This window comes from Camelus ferus, chromosome 13 (assembly GCF_009834535.1).
Source record: "Camelus ferus isolate YT-003-E chromosome 13, BCGSAC_Cfer_1.0, whole genome shotgun sequence".
Taxonomy (NCBI): Eukaryota; Metazoa; Chordata; class Mammalia; order Artiodactyla; family Camelidae; genus Camelus; species Camelus ferus.
The window spans coordinates 50,470,395-50,487,779 of NC_045708.1; the positions used below are offsets into that span (position 1 = coordinate 50,470,395).

Sequence of the window (17,385 nt, forward strand, 5' to 3'; positions counted from 1 at the left end):
GGCCTCAGAAGCTTTTCCACTTAAAAAGCATATTCCTTTCCTAGGAACTTTCTAAAGGAAGTTTTCTACCACTATAGCACTGGTATGTCACAACAATCACATTTAGGTTTAAAGAGAGATGAGAGAAAAAAACAGGGCAGTCAGGAAGCTAATATGTTACAGCTATGAGCCAGTTTTCATTACAACACACCGCAAGGGACTGTCTAAATTCCCTGGCCAAAGTAACACTGTTGTTTTGGATACTGTGAGAAACAAGCAGATCATCAACAGGGGCCTGGAAATAGTTTCTTACAAGAAAAAAGTTTTAATTTAATAGTATTTGGCATGTAATCATAGATCTTTTCCCTGACCACATTCTTAGCAAAAGAACATGGATTGATCTTTTTTTTTTTTTTTTTTTTTAAGGCATGGAAACATTGTAAACCATTTTGGGGAGGAAAAAAAAATGTGAATAAATAGACATCTAATCATAGTACCAGTAGGGGTGCATCTAACTTAGAAGTGTGAATATCATTTCAAAAATAATGTTAAACAGTCACTTTGTCTTAAAAATGAAAACACACTCACCAGTAAGACTCTGCGTGGCCCACCGTTATCGGGTTTTAGGTGATGGAATGAATCTGAAATAGAAAGAAACAAACATTCCATAAGTAAACCACATTTGGAAAGGGTGTGCTTTCGATCCCAGTGACTGCCATCATGCTGAGCATTCATTCTTTCAGTTAAAGATTAGCAAAGCTTTTTCTGGCTCCTGATGGAGTAGGGAGTTTTTCGCCCACATATTTCAACTTCCTGAGCAGAGAGCATTCCCCCATCTCCTTCAGGGAGTGCAGAGCGTCCAGGCCAGTATAACTATAAATGGTAGTGTTTTCATCCAAACCCCTCCAAGTCCGGGGATGCCTCCCTAGTCATTGCTCTCGCCTCGTTCCCTCAACTCCCTTCTGCTAACACCAAACCACTACTCCCTGTATGGGACCAATTAAAAAATGGATGGTCCAGTATAACTTGAAGGGCAAGGGGAGGAATGTACAAGGCTCTCCCATCGTGGTCACCTGATCACACGTAACCACACCTTTGGCTTTTACTGACAATGGTGAGCCTAAGGCACTGCTATTCAACAGAAATGTAACGCCAGCCACATAATTTCAGTGATCTAGTAGCCACATTAAATAAGCAAAAAGAAGCAGATGACAATTTTAACATTTAATGTAACCTGATTGATTCAGAATATTATCATTTCAACACGCAACCAATATACAAAATCATTAACGAGCTATTTTGCATTTTTTTTTAATCGTGCTAAATCTTCAAGACCCAGTACATTTCAACCCAGGCTTGCAGCATTCCAAGTACTCAACAGCCACAGGGGCCGGTGGCTTTGACACCAGACAGCGCAGGCCTAGGGAGTCTATTCTTGGCCTTCAGGTACTGGCAAGGATCCAAAGTGAGTGAAATGCACATGGAGATTTTGTTCATCTATTTTCCTGCTCCTCAGAATCCATCATTAAGTACCCTCTTCCATGACGTCATGTAGTAGAAATAATAACATAATAATAGCAAATATTTACACAGCACTGACTCTGTATTCTTGGCATGCTCCCATGTCACCTCAATGAACCTTCACGATAATTTCACAAGGGGACTTGTATTATCATGCTTGTTCCTGTACTGAGGAAACTGAGGCACAGAGCGGTTAAGTAACTTACTTGAGGTTGTAAGACCTTGGCAGAGCTGGGATTCTGATCTACGTAGTCTGCCTCCAGAGCCCATGCCCTCAGCCACTATACTCTCAATTAAATCTGAGCGGCTCAAAATAGGACAATTACTTTCAGTTTTAATTATAACCATCAAGTGATCCAAGGCTGCTCCCATGATACATGGTCAGATAATAGCAGTGATGGCAGATGGAAGAGTTATGGGGTGCGCTAACAAATTAAATTTAAAGTAATTTGGAGTGGGAACACAAAAACCACAGGCAAGCCTGGGGTCAAAAAGACTGCACTGGTCTGGGGGGCCTGTCTGGAGGATCAGGAAGAGGGTGCAGGGGGAGGTTAATGTGGGCTCTTTGCAAAATCGTGTCTGTGATTTTTCTGAAGGAAGAATCTATCACTTTTATCTTATTCTCAAATGTGTCTGTAAGATGGACATCTCTGGATCTGTCTTGGCAGGGGCAGGGAGTAAGAGGAAGAATCAGGTAAAAAGGAATTAAGAAAACATGTCCTTTTACTTTATTAATCTGTGACCTCCACAGAAATCACACCCAATGAGCAAAATCAGATCCACACACACACGGATTCTCTGCTCAAATTCTAGGGAAGGAGGTCGGTCAGGGTGGCCGTTTAGAATCAACAGTCCATGGGCTGAGGCCACAGGGGATGCTGCCTCCCACTCTCCCCCGGCGAGCCCTGAATCCGCTGAAAATCCGTCAGTGGCTCTCTCTAGGTTGTAGGATCAAGTCCAAGTTCCTTAGCCCAGTCTCCAAAGCCCTAGTGATCTCGTGCCTGCCCCCTCCTGGGCACTCTCTCACTGGCACCTTGTCCTTTATCCACATAAACCTATTTATGGGTCCCTAAATGTCACCCCCCCCCCACTCCTCTGTGCCTTGCAGATTCTGTTCTTACTGTCAAACATGTCCTTTCCCTACAGTATCAGCCTGCCCTCAAGTCTCAATTCAAAAACCACCACTTCCAGGGAGCCTCTGTGAACTCCCTGGGCTGGCTGAGGACCACGCTCTCTGCAACAACAGTAGTAAAGCAGTATTCACTCAGTTCAATCGATTGGCATGTACTACTCCTCCCGCTGATAGTAAGGCAGGCTGGTTTTTGTACAGCTGTGTGCCAGGCTTTATGTGCTCCTTTCATCCTCTCAGTAACCATCTGAAATGGGTTCTTTTACTACCCCATTTAGCAGGTGGGCAAACTGAGGCATAAGTAGCCTATGGTCACGCAGCTTATAAGAAGCGGGGCCAGACTGAGAACCCGGACAGCCTGGTCCCAGCGCCACACCGTGCCCGCCTCCCACTCTGTTCCACTGCTTTCTACTCTCACTGCCCGGGTACTTCCTTCTGTTAATTCAAGGCTCCTGTATTTCAGTTTTTCATTTACTGGTCCCTCTGCCCACTTGTTGGCAGACTCTCTGAAGGTTGAGAACGTGTCTAATTCACCTTTGTCTTTCCAGAGCTTTGCAAGGTGATTGGTATACAGCAGATGTTAAATAAAGGCCCACCCAAGGAAACACTGGCACAGCAGTCAAAGGACAGGGGACAGGGCGACAAACTTGGGCCTAAACACACCAGGAGAAAGTCTCCAAATAAGCGGTCAAACAAAGCAAGCTTCAACTTCATCTTCTAAATTCAGCCAGCGCTGAGGGAATGATCCTTTCCTAGTTTAGTACGAGAGGGAGCAGAAGCGACTCAGAGTGTGGCCAACTCGACCAGGTCGCCAACAAGTCCGTCAGTGTCATTTTACTTTGCTCAGGGATTTAAGTAATGACATGGCCTCTAAAAGCCTTGGCTGGCCACCAGAAGGAGATGCCGGAAAAGGCACTTTCCTTTAAAAAATGCAATATTCAAAAAAAAAATAAAAAAGGACATAGAACCACTTCCTAAAGTTTTCTTTGGTTTCAAATAACTGCGAGTATATTCCAAATATATATTTATATTCCATATATATATTATATATATATATATATATATATATATATATAAATATATATTTATTTATTTATTTACTTATTTAACAACAGCTTCATGTTGAGAATCTCCTTGTGCTGTTCAGACATGGCTGTGCCCATTTTCTATCCTGGAGTTCTGTAATATGTTTCTTTCCATCACTGTCTAAACTCCCCTTGGATGGATATAAAAAGTCCTTGCAGGAGGACATTCTCCTCTTTCTCTAACGAGGGAAAGACAAAGTTTCAAGATCTGGGACATACACAGCCCTCAAGGGAGAAACAGAGCTTCTTCTGACTCACGCCAGAGGCTGCATCAGGACCGTGGGTCAGACTGCCGACTCACAGATAAACGCAGTTAGCAGAATACCCGTTCTTCAGCTGCTTGCACCCAGAATGTGAAAGAAACCACCAACTTCCCGTGAGTACAGATGTCAGCATCCTCTCAGATATTAACAACCAAATTATAAATCTCCATTTTGACTCTTGCTTTCTCATCTCCTTCCACGATAAACAGTAATTTAATTACTATTGAGAGGTTTACCCAGTGCAAATTAAGTGCCAGGCACAGTTGTTACATGCTGGAGATAACAGCCATGAATGAGGTAAGTGAGGTTCCTGATAGAGCAGCCCTTACATTGTAACAGGAGGTAGAAAATAAACAAGTATATAAAGAAGTATACAGGAGACCCCCAACAGTGTTAAGTTCTACAAATTCTTTCATAGGAGCAGGGAGTGATGCAACCTACGGAAGAGCGGATCAGTGCTTCTCTGGCAGCTGCAGGGAGGAGTCCGGAAGAGGCAACAGAGGATGAACAGGTCAGTGGTGACCAACTCTGAAGCTACTCAGTTGTGCAGATGAGATATGATGGTACCTTGGCCTAGGATGGTAGCAGTAGAGATGGAGAGAAATGGATGGACTCAGTATAGGTTCTGGGTAAAATAATTAGTTCCTACTGATGAAGTGGATATGGGAGTTGAGGGAGAGGAAGAGGCTGAGATGACATACAGGTTTTGGTTCCTGCAACTGAGTCAGCAATGGCTTCACTGGGGAGAGAAATGGGTTGAGAGAAGAAAGAAAATCAAGAATTCTGATTTGACCTTGCTAACTTGGAGACATCCAAGTGGAGAAATCAAGAAAGTACTGAGAAATGTAGAACTGTGCTGTCCAAAACAGTAGCCATGTGGGTACACGGGGGGATCTACGTTTAAAGTAAATACAGTTAAATACAGTTAAAAACTTATTCCCCCAGTTGCATGAGCCACATTCAAGTGGTCAGGTAGACGCAGAAGCAGCGACTGTACTGAACAGCACAGGTGTGCAATGTTTCCATCACCACAAAAAGCACTACTGGGCAGGACTTGTCTAGAATGAACATGATAACCTGCTAGACTCCTTTCATTACTATGAAGTTTCTTACAATTATAAAAGAAAATTATAGCTCTTAGAAATTTTTAGCTTTGAATGGTGATTAGATTCTGATCTGTCTGAACATATTTGTTTCTAGTCTCATTTTAATTCTCTAGAAAACAACATAACACAAATGGCAAAAAAGCTATCAAAGGGCCTTTGAGACACATAAAGGACCCTACTGTGGGCATGAAAGGTACATGCTCCATAAAGGTGAGGCAAAGCTGAAAGAAACATGCCCTGTGCCTTGAACTCATCACAGAAAGTGATGTGTTAGGAGATGCTGGCAGGGCTGACTTTACAAAGTACTGCCGTGTGGGTTAAAGCATCATGAAATCAAGTCTTGAGCCCTAAAGGTAAAAGACAGTAGGAGCCAAAATGGTCACATTTGCCCTTACTGTGCAAGGTTTCTGTCCCAGGGAAGGGCACACCTGGAGCAGGTGAGCTGGCCTACTTTAACCGACGGTGCCACCCCATTTCCCCACCTTGAGACTATCTCCTGGCCGGAAGAGCTGGTCTGGGCTGTTCACTGGGAGGGACTTTTCCACCTTGTCACTGTTCTTAATCTGTGGAGAGTTTCTAGTGACTACAAATTTGTTTTTAATTGAGGAGCTGGTGGTGTATGTCCTCAACTAATTGTGGGTCAGTTGAGGAGAAAGTAGCACCGTAACGCCAAAGCCCTTGAGGAATTTTAAAAAATACCCATGTATTTTCCTAGTTTGCCAAACTTTAACAGAATGTATAAAAAGTCAGAGTAAACAACGAAAGGGTGAAGTGTTACACTCCCCATATAATTTTCCCCCATTTTTCTTTCGAATGGGCAATGGCAGTTTATTTGTTTGTTTGTTTGTTTTCCTGGAATGGCAGTTTTGTAAGGACAGCAAACTTCTTCGGAACGACCCACAGTCCCACCATCCTGGGGCCACTATTCATTTCTGTGACCCTCAAAAGACATGTGTGTTACATGGCTACAGCCACGGTGTATACGCAACTGGTGGTGAAGGCTTTAGAGTTGGGCAGATCTAGGTTTGAATGTTGGCTCCTCAGCTAATGAGCTGCAAGTCCTGGGACAATTTACCCCTGAGCCTCAATTTTCTGGGTGTAAAGTAGGACTAAAAAGCCTTCTGCATATTGCTGCTCTAAGGTTAAGAAAAAGGGAGGACGCTAGGACACAGCCATCAGGAGAAAACCCACATACGACTGCTACTTTTTCCATTTTACTTTAAATTTCAAATATCTTTTTGTGTGCTTCTATGCATATTCATAATGACTGTTTGAGGGACCTGAGAACAATCCTTCATGTTGAAAAGTCAAGTTTACTAAATCACTTCCCTAATGCTGGATATTTAAATTATTGCCAGTTTTTATTACTATAAATAAGATTACACTGGATATCTTCACGCTTTAGCTTTTTTTCAGTCTTTTAATTTATTTTTCTAGTTTCCCTAAATACCTAACAGTAGAATCAGTAGTTTTTGCTTTTAAAGGGGTGTTTTATTAACATACGATAATACCACCAACAAAATAATTGAGTTTCTGAGAGCTTGACATTTTATACTTAAAATGGTATTCCTAATGCTGCTTTTTAATTTGTGTTTCTAAGATAATTAGTGAGGATGAACATTTTTTCCTATTTATTAATGGTTTGCTACCATGAAAAACAAGTTCATATTCTTTATTCATGTTGTAGGATCTTGATATTTTTCTTTTGAATTTGAATGAGTTCTTCACGGTACATGATAATCAAGAGTTAATACATGTATTTGCTACAAATATATTTCTGATATTTTGCAATTTTAAGACAGACATCTTTTCATTTATACTGCATTTTAATAAATAATAAGCAACAGCCAGATTTTGTATAAACTTCATGAGCTATGGCATTGCTTTGTGGCAAAATGTTTGGCTTTTGACTGTTCTTCAGTGTTCATTTACACCAACTATGATTTTCCCAGAAGCCACGTGAGTGGCTGAGGAGGGTGACAATTCCCACCTTACGGTGGAGAAAAGTGAGACCCACACAGGCAGCTGACTTACAGAGGGTCGCCACGTCCTGGAGTTGGCCAACACTGGCCTCAGTCCTCCGTTCTCTGAACCCAAGGATTCCTTGTGAAAGGAAGCTTGCGAGATGAATGAAGAGATGTATTTTGTGCAAAGTGAATTATTATATGAAGCACCAATTCCACAACGTTTCCGATTAAAAAGGCTTTATACAGAGCACTGGAGCATTGGGTCCACTGTGCTGAAGTCACTAGAGAGCAAGTCCACCAAAATGATGGCTTACATAATGGGCAGTCCTTACGCAGTTTTCACGTAGTTAAAATAATTTAAATACCTTAGACCTAAACTGTGTTGCTTTATTAGAATTATTCTTTTTTAACCCTAACTTGAGTACCACTTCTTCCCCTACGTATTCCCTCACTCGTAGGCTCAAGGAAATCCCTCCTTTCCTTGAAAGTGTACAACCTTCACCACTTCGTACTTGCCATTATAGGTACTTCAGAATGTGGTTCAACTCTTCTATTGGAGGAGAAGGTATCAAGGGTCCATATATTATTTGTGTTTGTGTTTCTCAAAGAGCCTAGCACTCTGCCCGGAACAACGGCAAAAACTATTTTAGTTTGGTTAAAAATCAGAGCATTGAAGCACAGGCTGCGTGAACTGTGTGCTTTCTGCTACACCAGTCCTTCCTTCGGCAAGCACACTATCACGGGACAGTTCTAATGCATTCTTAGGCCAGAGGTCTGCATTAGCTAAACAATACTAAACTACGTTAAACAGACTGTCCAAAAGTGTTTCCAGACTTGGACAAATCTGTATAATTCTGTAGTTATATCTGTTATGCTTTTACTGGCAAATTCTGATATAACTCATTCCTCAAAAATTCACTGTGTACACACACACACACACACATGCAAAAAAATCCTGGTTCAGCAGTTGGAAAAAACTCAGATAAAAATATGGAACATCTGTTTCCTAATACCAGGAAAATTCACAGGAAACGATTAATGTCCACTAGGGAGAAAGAAAAATAATCTGGATCAAATTATGAAATGAAACATCCAAAATTCACAATTTAATACAGTATAGCCTGTAAGTCACCAGATCTTCGAGAAGATTTCACATTGTATTAAAACTTGTGAGAGCAGAAATATTCTTATTCCATGTACATCCAACTAAACATAAAACTGAAGGTCCTCACCCTACATTATGTTCTTGGGTCCTATGTCTCCCCACTGATACTTACCTAGCCCTTGGCAGTTGGGTTGCTTACTACTTGCGTATTTTCCTAATGTGCTCAGTACCTTACAGGGCAAATGAAGATCTAACTAAACTAGACGGTGGTCCCTGGATAAAGAGGATATAGCTCTTCTGAGACAGATCTAGAGTGGCTTATGTCTCCCAAGGAGGACTGGAAAGACAGGCAGGGCTACCGCAAGGCCAAAGCCAATTGTAGATAAGGGTGGTCTCCTCCTTGGTGGCTCTTCCACTATCCCGTTCCTTATAAGCCTCTCCATACCTACTGTGTGCTTGGCAATGTGGAAGGTTCCGGGGGTGCAACAGAGAACAAAATACAGTCCATCTCTGCAAGGAGCCTACAGTGAGTCCTGCGGACCACTGATCAGGTAATTACAGCGCCAGAGGCACCTCATCTACCGTGTAAGTACAAGGAGCTCTGAGAGCACTGAGGAGGAGCACCTAGACCAGCGTGGGGGTGATCACGGAAGGCTTCCAAGGGGAAGCGGCATCAAAGCTGAAGAGTGACGAACGACCAGGGCTAGCCAGAAGATGAAAGGAGGGAGGCATGAGCAAGGCAGACGGAACAGCCTATACAAATGCCTGAGAGGAAGGGGGCACCTATACATACTAGGGGCTGCAAATGGCTTCGTGCATTAATTTTAAGAGTAAAGAGTTTCAGATCAGTGAGAGGCCTTATTACCTAAGAGGCAGTAGCAGACAAAACCCAAAGAGGGTAACCACCGTGAGGCACATGAGCTCAATGGAAACAACCCCAGATCTCGAGCATCCTCACATCAGAACCAGCTGGCACTGACTCATCCAGAGGGAACAGCCAAGGAGGCCCTTTGCGGTTACAGGCCTCTGGAGAGCAAGGAGATTGCCCCTCAGAGATGATGCTGGTCCCCATTCCAAGGAAAAACCCAGAGCCAGCTACCCAACCCCACAGACAGCAATAGTGGGCAGGCCTTATCACAACCCCAGGAGGAAGACAGAATCGTCTTCATTTTACAGATAAGTTGCTGGTTTTAGAAGCTGCTATTTATCAATGTTCCTTTCTGTTAAGTGACTCCACTTCTGACTAGAGAAACCAGCTCATCTTGGTATGGCTGGGACTTTCCAGTTTTAGCCCTGAAAGTCTCACATTCCAGGAATCCCCTTGGTGCCACACAAACCAAGATGCTTGTCACCCACCCAGAATTTGCAAGGTGCGTGAAGAGGACCCCAGGGTTCATGCCCTAGGTTTTTATATTAGAACTGGCGCAAAGTTAAATGTGACCTAACTCCCACCCACCTAAAAGCAAACCTAGACCATCTGAGCTACAAGACCCTCTGGAATATCTTGGGGGCTTGTCTGGGGCCTGTATCATTTGCAACAATTCATGCTGAATTATATTTGCAATGCACAGGGACCAGCTCAGGGCCTAGTGATCACTAGCTGTGGTGCAGCAGGGGAAGAATCACTCACTTAACACTTACAGAAAATAGTAATTAGCCAAAGACAGGTCTGAATTTAATTTCTGTGCTTGTTATTAACTGAGAAATAGCCAGGTATCTTTCAAATCTAATACTGAAAATCTTCCTTAAATAAATGAATCTACTGACCCACGCTGAGCAGTAAACATAGTTTCATATACCTTTGTTAACTTGGGACCTTACCCATTGCAACAGCTTATATTCTTACTGGTCAACAGACAGTTAAGAAAGTTTAGAAGACAAAGAAAAACAACACAACACAGTTCCCAATAATGGCAGGCCCAACAGGATGTTCCCTGACAGCAGTATCTGACAGGCAGAGGGTGGCGGATCAATCTTTACAAGATGACTGACAGTGAGAGACTGAGCCGTGAAGAACTCCAGAAGAGAAAATTTCCAGGGACTGTGGATGACATGGTGACCATACTTGAGCTTTTGCTGCAGTGTTGTTGACTCTGGCAGCCGCCCCACAGTTCTTGTCTGATAAAAGGGAACAGAAGTGTGCCTTTCTTTGCAACAAATTAATGGTAAAATGGCCCCTGCGGCCTTCAGTCAGCAGAAGATGCAGAAAGACTTCAAACTGATAAGAGCCAAGGGCCCACCATTAAATCCTGATTCAAAGGCACTCCAGCCCCCACCCCTGCCCCCACAAAGCTTAGCTCAATGTGCTTTGTGAGCCCTCCTGAAACAGGATGGATGAAGATACGACCTTAGACTCTTTCTCTGGCAACAGACAATGATCTCCAACACACTGCTGATGAGTTTTCAAGGAAAAAAATATTTTCAAAATCCAATTGTGCTCAAAGAGAGCTATTCAGGGAAAAAAACCTATTCAGTAGGGTTGAACTTTTATTAGCCTCAGAAAATTAAAAAAAAAAAGTAAAAAAAGTAAAATTTAGCAGCATTGAACACCAGTTATAATATATATTAGAACTGTGTTTCCCTCTAAAAATTCCAGTTTTATGGGTGCTTTCTGGATAACTAGGATTCTGCTGTATGTTGGAAATGATAATTTTGTCCAGGAGGCTTAGCTCTCTACTTGTATCACCCCTTTTGATGACACACTTTCCATCAGACACTGAGACAGACTCATCACAGAAATATTCCCGTTACGTCCGCTGCACAGAGTCAGGCAGCATAGTAACGGCAGGATGTAGCAAAGGGCGCTGCCCTGAGCCTGGGTCAGAAAAACAAGACAGAGGTTTTGTTTTCACTCTGCCAGACCTTTGCTGTGGATGAGCACACTTCTCCAGGCCTCGGACTCAGCAGCAGAAGTAAATGAGAAGTGGTTCTCAAGTGAGGCTGTGAGTGGCCCCCTCTGAGTCTCACATGTTCACAGGCACGTGGAAAGGGTGTGCTATGAATTACCCCGCCCTACTTCGGGGCCTGGACTCTGCTGGACAGTTTAGTCTTTCACTATAGCCACCAAAACATGGCAGGGCACTGAGAATCTTTTTGTCATTGAAAACCAAGGAAGGACCAGATAAGATAAAGAGATTCTAAGAACTTATGATATCCTTTTCTTGTATCATCAAGAGATCAGCAGCTTATACAAACAAACAAACAAATTCAACTATGTTCAACATAATCCACTCAAAACCACAGTTCAACAGGAGGAAGACAGCTCCTAAGAAAATTGGTACATCCAGTACAAGCTACGTGTTCCTACACCTACCACTTGCTTCCTGGGTAAAGCCACCTTTGCTGATTCTGTTCTAACATTAGTTTGCACCCCGCCTCCAGACATTCTCATGGACTTTCCCATTTTACATACATTTTGGATGACATAATCTGCTGAACCCCCTTGGGAACCAGAAAAAACCACCACCACTGAGACAAGGGGAAAAAAAAAATCTGTCATTCACCATTCTGCTGGGAGGATTCTGAAAGCAGCCCAAGACAGTCACCAGGGTTCTAACTGTGGAGCTAGCCATTTTCATGCCCAGCCTTGTCCCTGGGCTCTCGTGTTTCTCATTTGTTGACATACAGGGACAACTGGATTACAAAGTCCTTTAACTGCATTGATCATACTTTACACTTCCATGTATTTGTTTTCCTTCCCACAAGAATGAGTTCCTTTCATAGCAGCACTATTTACAATAGCCAAGACATGGAAACAGCCTAAATGTCCGTCAACAGATGATGGACAAAGATGTGGTATATTTATATAATGGAATACTATAAAGCCATAAAAAATAACAACATAACACCATTTGCAGCAACATGGATATCCCTGGAGAATGTCATTCTAAGTGAAGTAAGCCAGAAAGAGAAAGAGAAATACCATATGAGATCTCTCATATGTGGAATCTAAAAAAAAAAAAAAAAAAAAAGAACATAGAGACATAGACTACAAACTTGTTGAGGGGGTGAGGGGTGGGAAGGGACAGACTGGGATTTCAAAACTTGTAGATACTGACAGGCATATGTAGAATAGATAAACAAGATTATACTGTATAGCACAGGGAAATATATACAAGACTTTGTGGTAGCTCACAGTGAAAAAAAATAATGTGACAATGAATATACATATGTTCATGTATAACTGAAAAATTGTGCTCTACACTGGAATTTGACACAACATTGTAAAATGACTATAACTCAATAAAAAGTGTTAAAAAAATTAAAAATTAAACAAAAAAATTGCTATGTGTAAAAAAAAAAATGAGTTCTTTACTTAACACGTCCTAGGATGTACACACTTCTATCTAATTATCTATATCTAAGATGTTTACAATGGCCTAGCAGAAAAGTAATGGAACAGCTAATTCAGAAATCAGGTTCCTACTTATCTTCTATTGGCAAAGCTAGCTTTTGTTCCAATGAGTATGTCTCCCCTACTTCTAGGAATGGCTGTGGATACTGACGATGTAAGACAGTCTTTCTTAACCTTTTAAAACTCATACTTATTTTTGATAACCATAAAAAGCTTCCACATCCTTCCCCCAATCCCATTCTGATGTGCTCTTCCTTGTGTTTTGGGAAACTGTGATATGCATTCTCATCCCCTTGGCTGGATTCTCTCCTCTTCCCTATATCTGATAACTTTCACATCTACATCTCCATTCTGAACGTCTCTCCAATGATGCCTTATTAGGCATCTCAAACTTAACAACGGCGACAACCAAATTAAAAATCTCCCCACACTGCTCCTCCTTTGGGGCTCCCAGCACTGAAAGTGGGACACCACCATTCATGCCCTTGTTCAAGCCAGAGTCCTCAGTCATCTCTGGCTCCATTCTCACCTACTCTACATCCAGTCAATCCATCAGTCAGCAAATCCCGTCCGCCCTACCTTCAAAACATCTCGCAGATCCAATCACATCTCAGCATGCCCCCTGTCTCCCTGTCCGAACTGGCGGCTTCCCCCACCTGGAGGCCTTTAGCAGCCTCCACACTGATCTCGGGGCTTCACGCCTGCTCCCGTCCCAGCAGGGGGCGTGTCCACCCATGGCTTCCCAGCAGGCCTAGCGCACCCACTGAGGCCCCCCGTCAGGCCGACCCCGCTCGCGCCACCGGCCACGCCTACCTCCCCTTCCCCTCAAATACACCCGGCAACTCTCGCCTCGGCCGGGACGCTGACCCTTCCTGGCCGCTAGGCCTCTTCTCAGGGACACCGCGGGCCTCCATGCTGGGCGGCCTGACTTCCTCCGGGGCTCTGACAAGTGTCATCTCCTCAGAGAGGCCCCACTCTCTTCCCTGACCCTGCTCTGCTTTTCTTCATAGTACTTAACACTCTATTTTCTATTCTCCTGAATTATGAGCCCTTTCCTTCACTGGAATGTAAACTCCACGAGGAAAGGACGTTGTTCGTTCTCTGCTGTCCCCCTCCCCACCCCAGCGCCTGAGGCAATGCCTGACACAGACTAGGCATTCAATAAAATCTTTTTTTGTTGTTGTTGTTACTGAATGAATGCATACTGTCAACCAGCCAGAAATATTTTGTTGAACTTGATTTTCGGATGTTTGTATTATGAAAATAAATATTTCCCCTTTCTCCAAGTGAATCAGAAGACATGGTTTTTAAACGACACCCCCACACACTTTGGATTCTGATGCGTCTGCTCTTTCTGAACCCCCCTCCCCTGGAAGTGGGCTGGGGGCCCCGTCCCCTTGACTGCCCATGGTGAGCCTGAGTTCCGTGTATTCAAACTCATGGCTATACCCTGCGTTCTTAAGCATCTGACGTGTTTTACAGTCTTTTGCCTCTTACTAAAGCCTTAAAGCTTTATTACCTTCAAAAAATGCTCGGAGACTTCAACTAATAAAGAGGCTGTCTACCTTATTTACGGTGGTGGCAATTTCTTTCAGTTAATTCTGAAGACGGTGGGCTCAGATGTCAAGGCCAACTGGTTTGCTGCACTACTTTGTTGTATGCTTCCAGGCAGCTTGGGCCCAGGGGCCACAGAAAATACAGCAGAATGTTAAGAAAACTCTTTGGGAGAGACAGAAGGAAGAGGGAAGCACAGATCCCTCTTGTCAGGCATCTCCTATACATTTGGGTTTTCTGGTTGCTTCTTCAATATGGGTGCTTTCCAGAAGAGCAGTGTTTCCTTCATGAATGAGCCCCATTTATGATGAGGTACCAAGTGGTCAGTGTCAGCTCCGAGGGGACAGCCATTCTCCCAGCCCTCTGGCATTTCCCCGGCGTGGCAGGGAATGCAGCCTGCAGAGACCAGTATCTCTCCCTGAATTCCACCTTTCTCTCCTTCACTTGGCCTCCTAGCAAACCTCAGCCTTGGACAGTTGAGTCAGTTGGCATTGTCTACTATGTCTTTTCTCCTTTCCTTAAAGCATCATCTTTCTGGAGCTTTTATATGTGAGACTTGGAAATTCCTGTATAAAAACAGGGTATTACTCATCTCCAGTCACTTGAGAAATAGCCCAGTTCAAAGATATGGTCAAATTCTAACATGAGAGATAACACAAATAGAAAACATTGATCAGATCACTTTTGCCCTTTTATCTCCTCAATAAATGACATGCAAAAAAATTATCTGCAAGCCTCAGTGACATTTATTTACACATGTATTTCTTTAAAGCTTAAAAAGTTTTGATGTTCGTGACATGAAATCCTATTTATTTGGGAATATTTGTTTAATAATGTAAGTTGTTGGGTGGCTTCCCCCAAAGAGGACAATGGTTGATATTATTATTAAGCATTTTGTCATCCAAGTCAAAAGCTTCCACAAAAACAGTTTGATATGTATTTTTTAAACCACAAATCTGGATTCCTAGAATATGTGTGGTGTGTGTCTGTGTGTGCAATTTAACTCTGGACTTCATTCCACTGTAGTCTTTGCAGCCTTCTCAGACTGGACGAGCAATTTCCTTTCTTTCGCTGCTTTTCTGAGCAGTGAACCTGGGCAGAGCCAACGTCAACCACACACTAGTGACATTTTGAACAAGCCCCAAATTCCTGCACTTTTCTGCAAAGCTTCACTGCCAAGCATCCTTTTAGAATCCCCCCCTTGCCACACTGTTTTACATTTCTTCTCTTTACTAGCTTGGTCAGGAATTATTTTGTGAACAGTCTTTTGGCCAGTTTCAGCATAGGGCTTCTGGCAAAAGTCAGGATTGCAGCATTTCAGAGGCCTAGCATTAACTCCAGAAAATATTTGCCTGTTTTAACTCTTTTACTCCTCTTTTCTTCTACCACTCAAAAGAAGGAAAAAGAAGGGGGAAAAACCCTCACACACACAACAAAGAGACATACAGTCACAAAAACATTTCTACCCAGCTTGAAAACCAACAGAATCTTAACATCCCAACTGGGGGCTTGCAAATCCTGAATTCCCTAATGCAGATAATGAAGTCTTACAAGTAAATCGTATCCACTAAACTTGAACTTTACTTTAAAAAAAAAAATCCGTTTACTTGTGTGAAAATGTGACTCCCCTCAACATTTCCCTGCTAATGAAACCCCAGTGTGTTCAGGGGAGATGCTGTTAGCTCAGGAAAGGCGAGAGCCCTGGCCTAAGGGTGGCCGTGTGCCCTGTCAACACAGTGAGGTCCGAGGGGAAATTTCGTGAAGATGCTGGGAAAGGATTTTGCCTCCTCACCGGAAGACAGGAGCCATGTGATAGGTGCCTCCTTGGTTCTCAACTTTGAAACCAGTGGTGAAGTGACCACCATTTGGTGGCCATGAGAAAGCAAGTCTAACTTTTAAAAACTCAACAGAGCAAAGGAGGTGGAGCCAAGGAATGAAAAAAGCATAGATCTTTAGCGGCAACTGGCAGAATCAACCATCTCCTCCAGACTTTCTGAATAGGTAAAAAATAACTCCCTATTTGTTAGGGTCACAATTAGTCATGTTTTCTTTTCTGTCACTTACAGCCTTGATATACATGAGATGACAAAAGAGAGGTTTATGGCTTCTTAATTTGGTCCCCACTAACTTAGAAGTGAGAAAATTTGTTTGGCAAATCTAGGCTAATAGGGCAAATATGACTTGCCATAGAAGTACTTATATTATTTAGCACAGAGCCTTCTTACTCAATCCAGAATGATCATTCCATGCATGCATCCATTCATCTATCCAGCCAGCCATCCTTTCTTTTTTTCTGCCAACAATCAACTGCTGACCCTCCACCCAGGGCTAGGCACTGCACTAGGCACTGGGAATACAAACAACCCCAAAAGATAGAAAATACTATACCCATTTTAGAGATAAGGACACTTGAGGTTCAGAAAGTTTAACTGCCAAAGCCACAAGTCTACAAGTGGCAGAGTTAAGAGTCAAACCTGGGACTATCTGAATTCACCAGGCCTTATGCTTTTCACTCTACCATGCAGCTTCAAACCTAGCCATCACTTTGTTAGCCTAATTCCAGAATAACAAAAATTATATAGCTTTTTAACATTCTACAATTTTGATGACCTCTCATTCCACCATCTGCAGTTAATCTAAAGTAGTTATACTGTATCTAGATCCACCCAGACCAAATATCCACTTTTCACCTGGAAGTCCCTGCTTATGGGATAGCAATGTCACCATGATGATGACTGCTTCCACTGCAGTCACCCTTCATCTACTGGCCACTGCATGCCCCATCAGCTGGAAGACCTTTTCCACCTTGCTCACCAGAGCCTGGTACTCCCTGGCGCATGATAGCTTCTCCCTACGTAGCTATTAATTATATAAAGAAAACTAAGCACAATACTAAGATGCTGTCTCAGGAACTCCTGAGTGCCAGTTCTTAAGACTCTTAGTTTAATGAGCTGACATCACTTCCAAGCCCTTGGCTGAGAGTGCCATTCCAGAAGCTGCATGGTAGGTTGCTGACTAAGCAGCCTGTACAGCATGTTTATAGCAAATATGCTCCTCGCTGTGAAACGCTGGGAACCACCCAAAAGTCTAGTATTTGGATGCAAAGTTAAACCAATGGCTACTTGTCAGTATAGGAGATCATTTTATTGTCACCACAAGGGGAAAGAAGTGCATTGTAAGGACACAGGAAGAGAGGGCAACATCAACCAAGGTTGATGCAAATGCAAAAGCAGACCAACAAAGATGTACACACTGACCCAACTATGCAAAAATACGCACGTCAGGGAACCTGGCACTAGAATGTGAGGACTCATAGAAACAG

The 17,385-nt window shown here is 42.9% G+C and overlaps 1 protein-coding gene across 5 annotated transcripts in view; it reads right to left on the bottom strand.

Annotated features, from left to right (window-relative positions):
• Positions 1-17,385, bottom strand: part of GNG12 (G protein subunit gamma 12) — a 119,035-nt gene that overhangs the window by 71,924 nt on the left and 29,726 nt on the right. For all 5 annotated transcript variants that reach the window (XM_032494550.1, XM_032494549.1, XM_032494548.1 and 2 more), the window contains exon 2: positions 568-620. The gene's annotated coding sequence lies outside the window, so the exon portion shown is untranslated. The remainder of the gene's footprint in view (positions 1-567; positions 621-17,385) is intronic.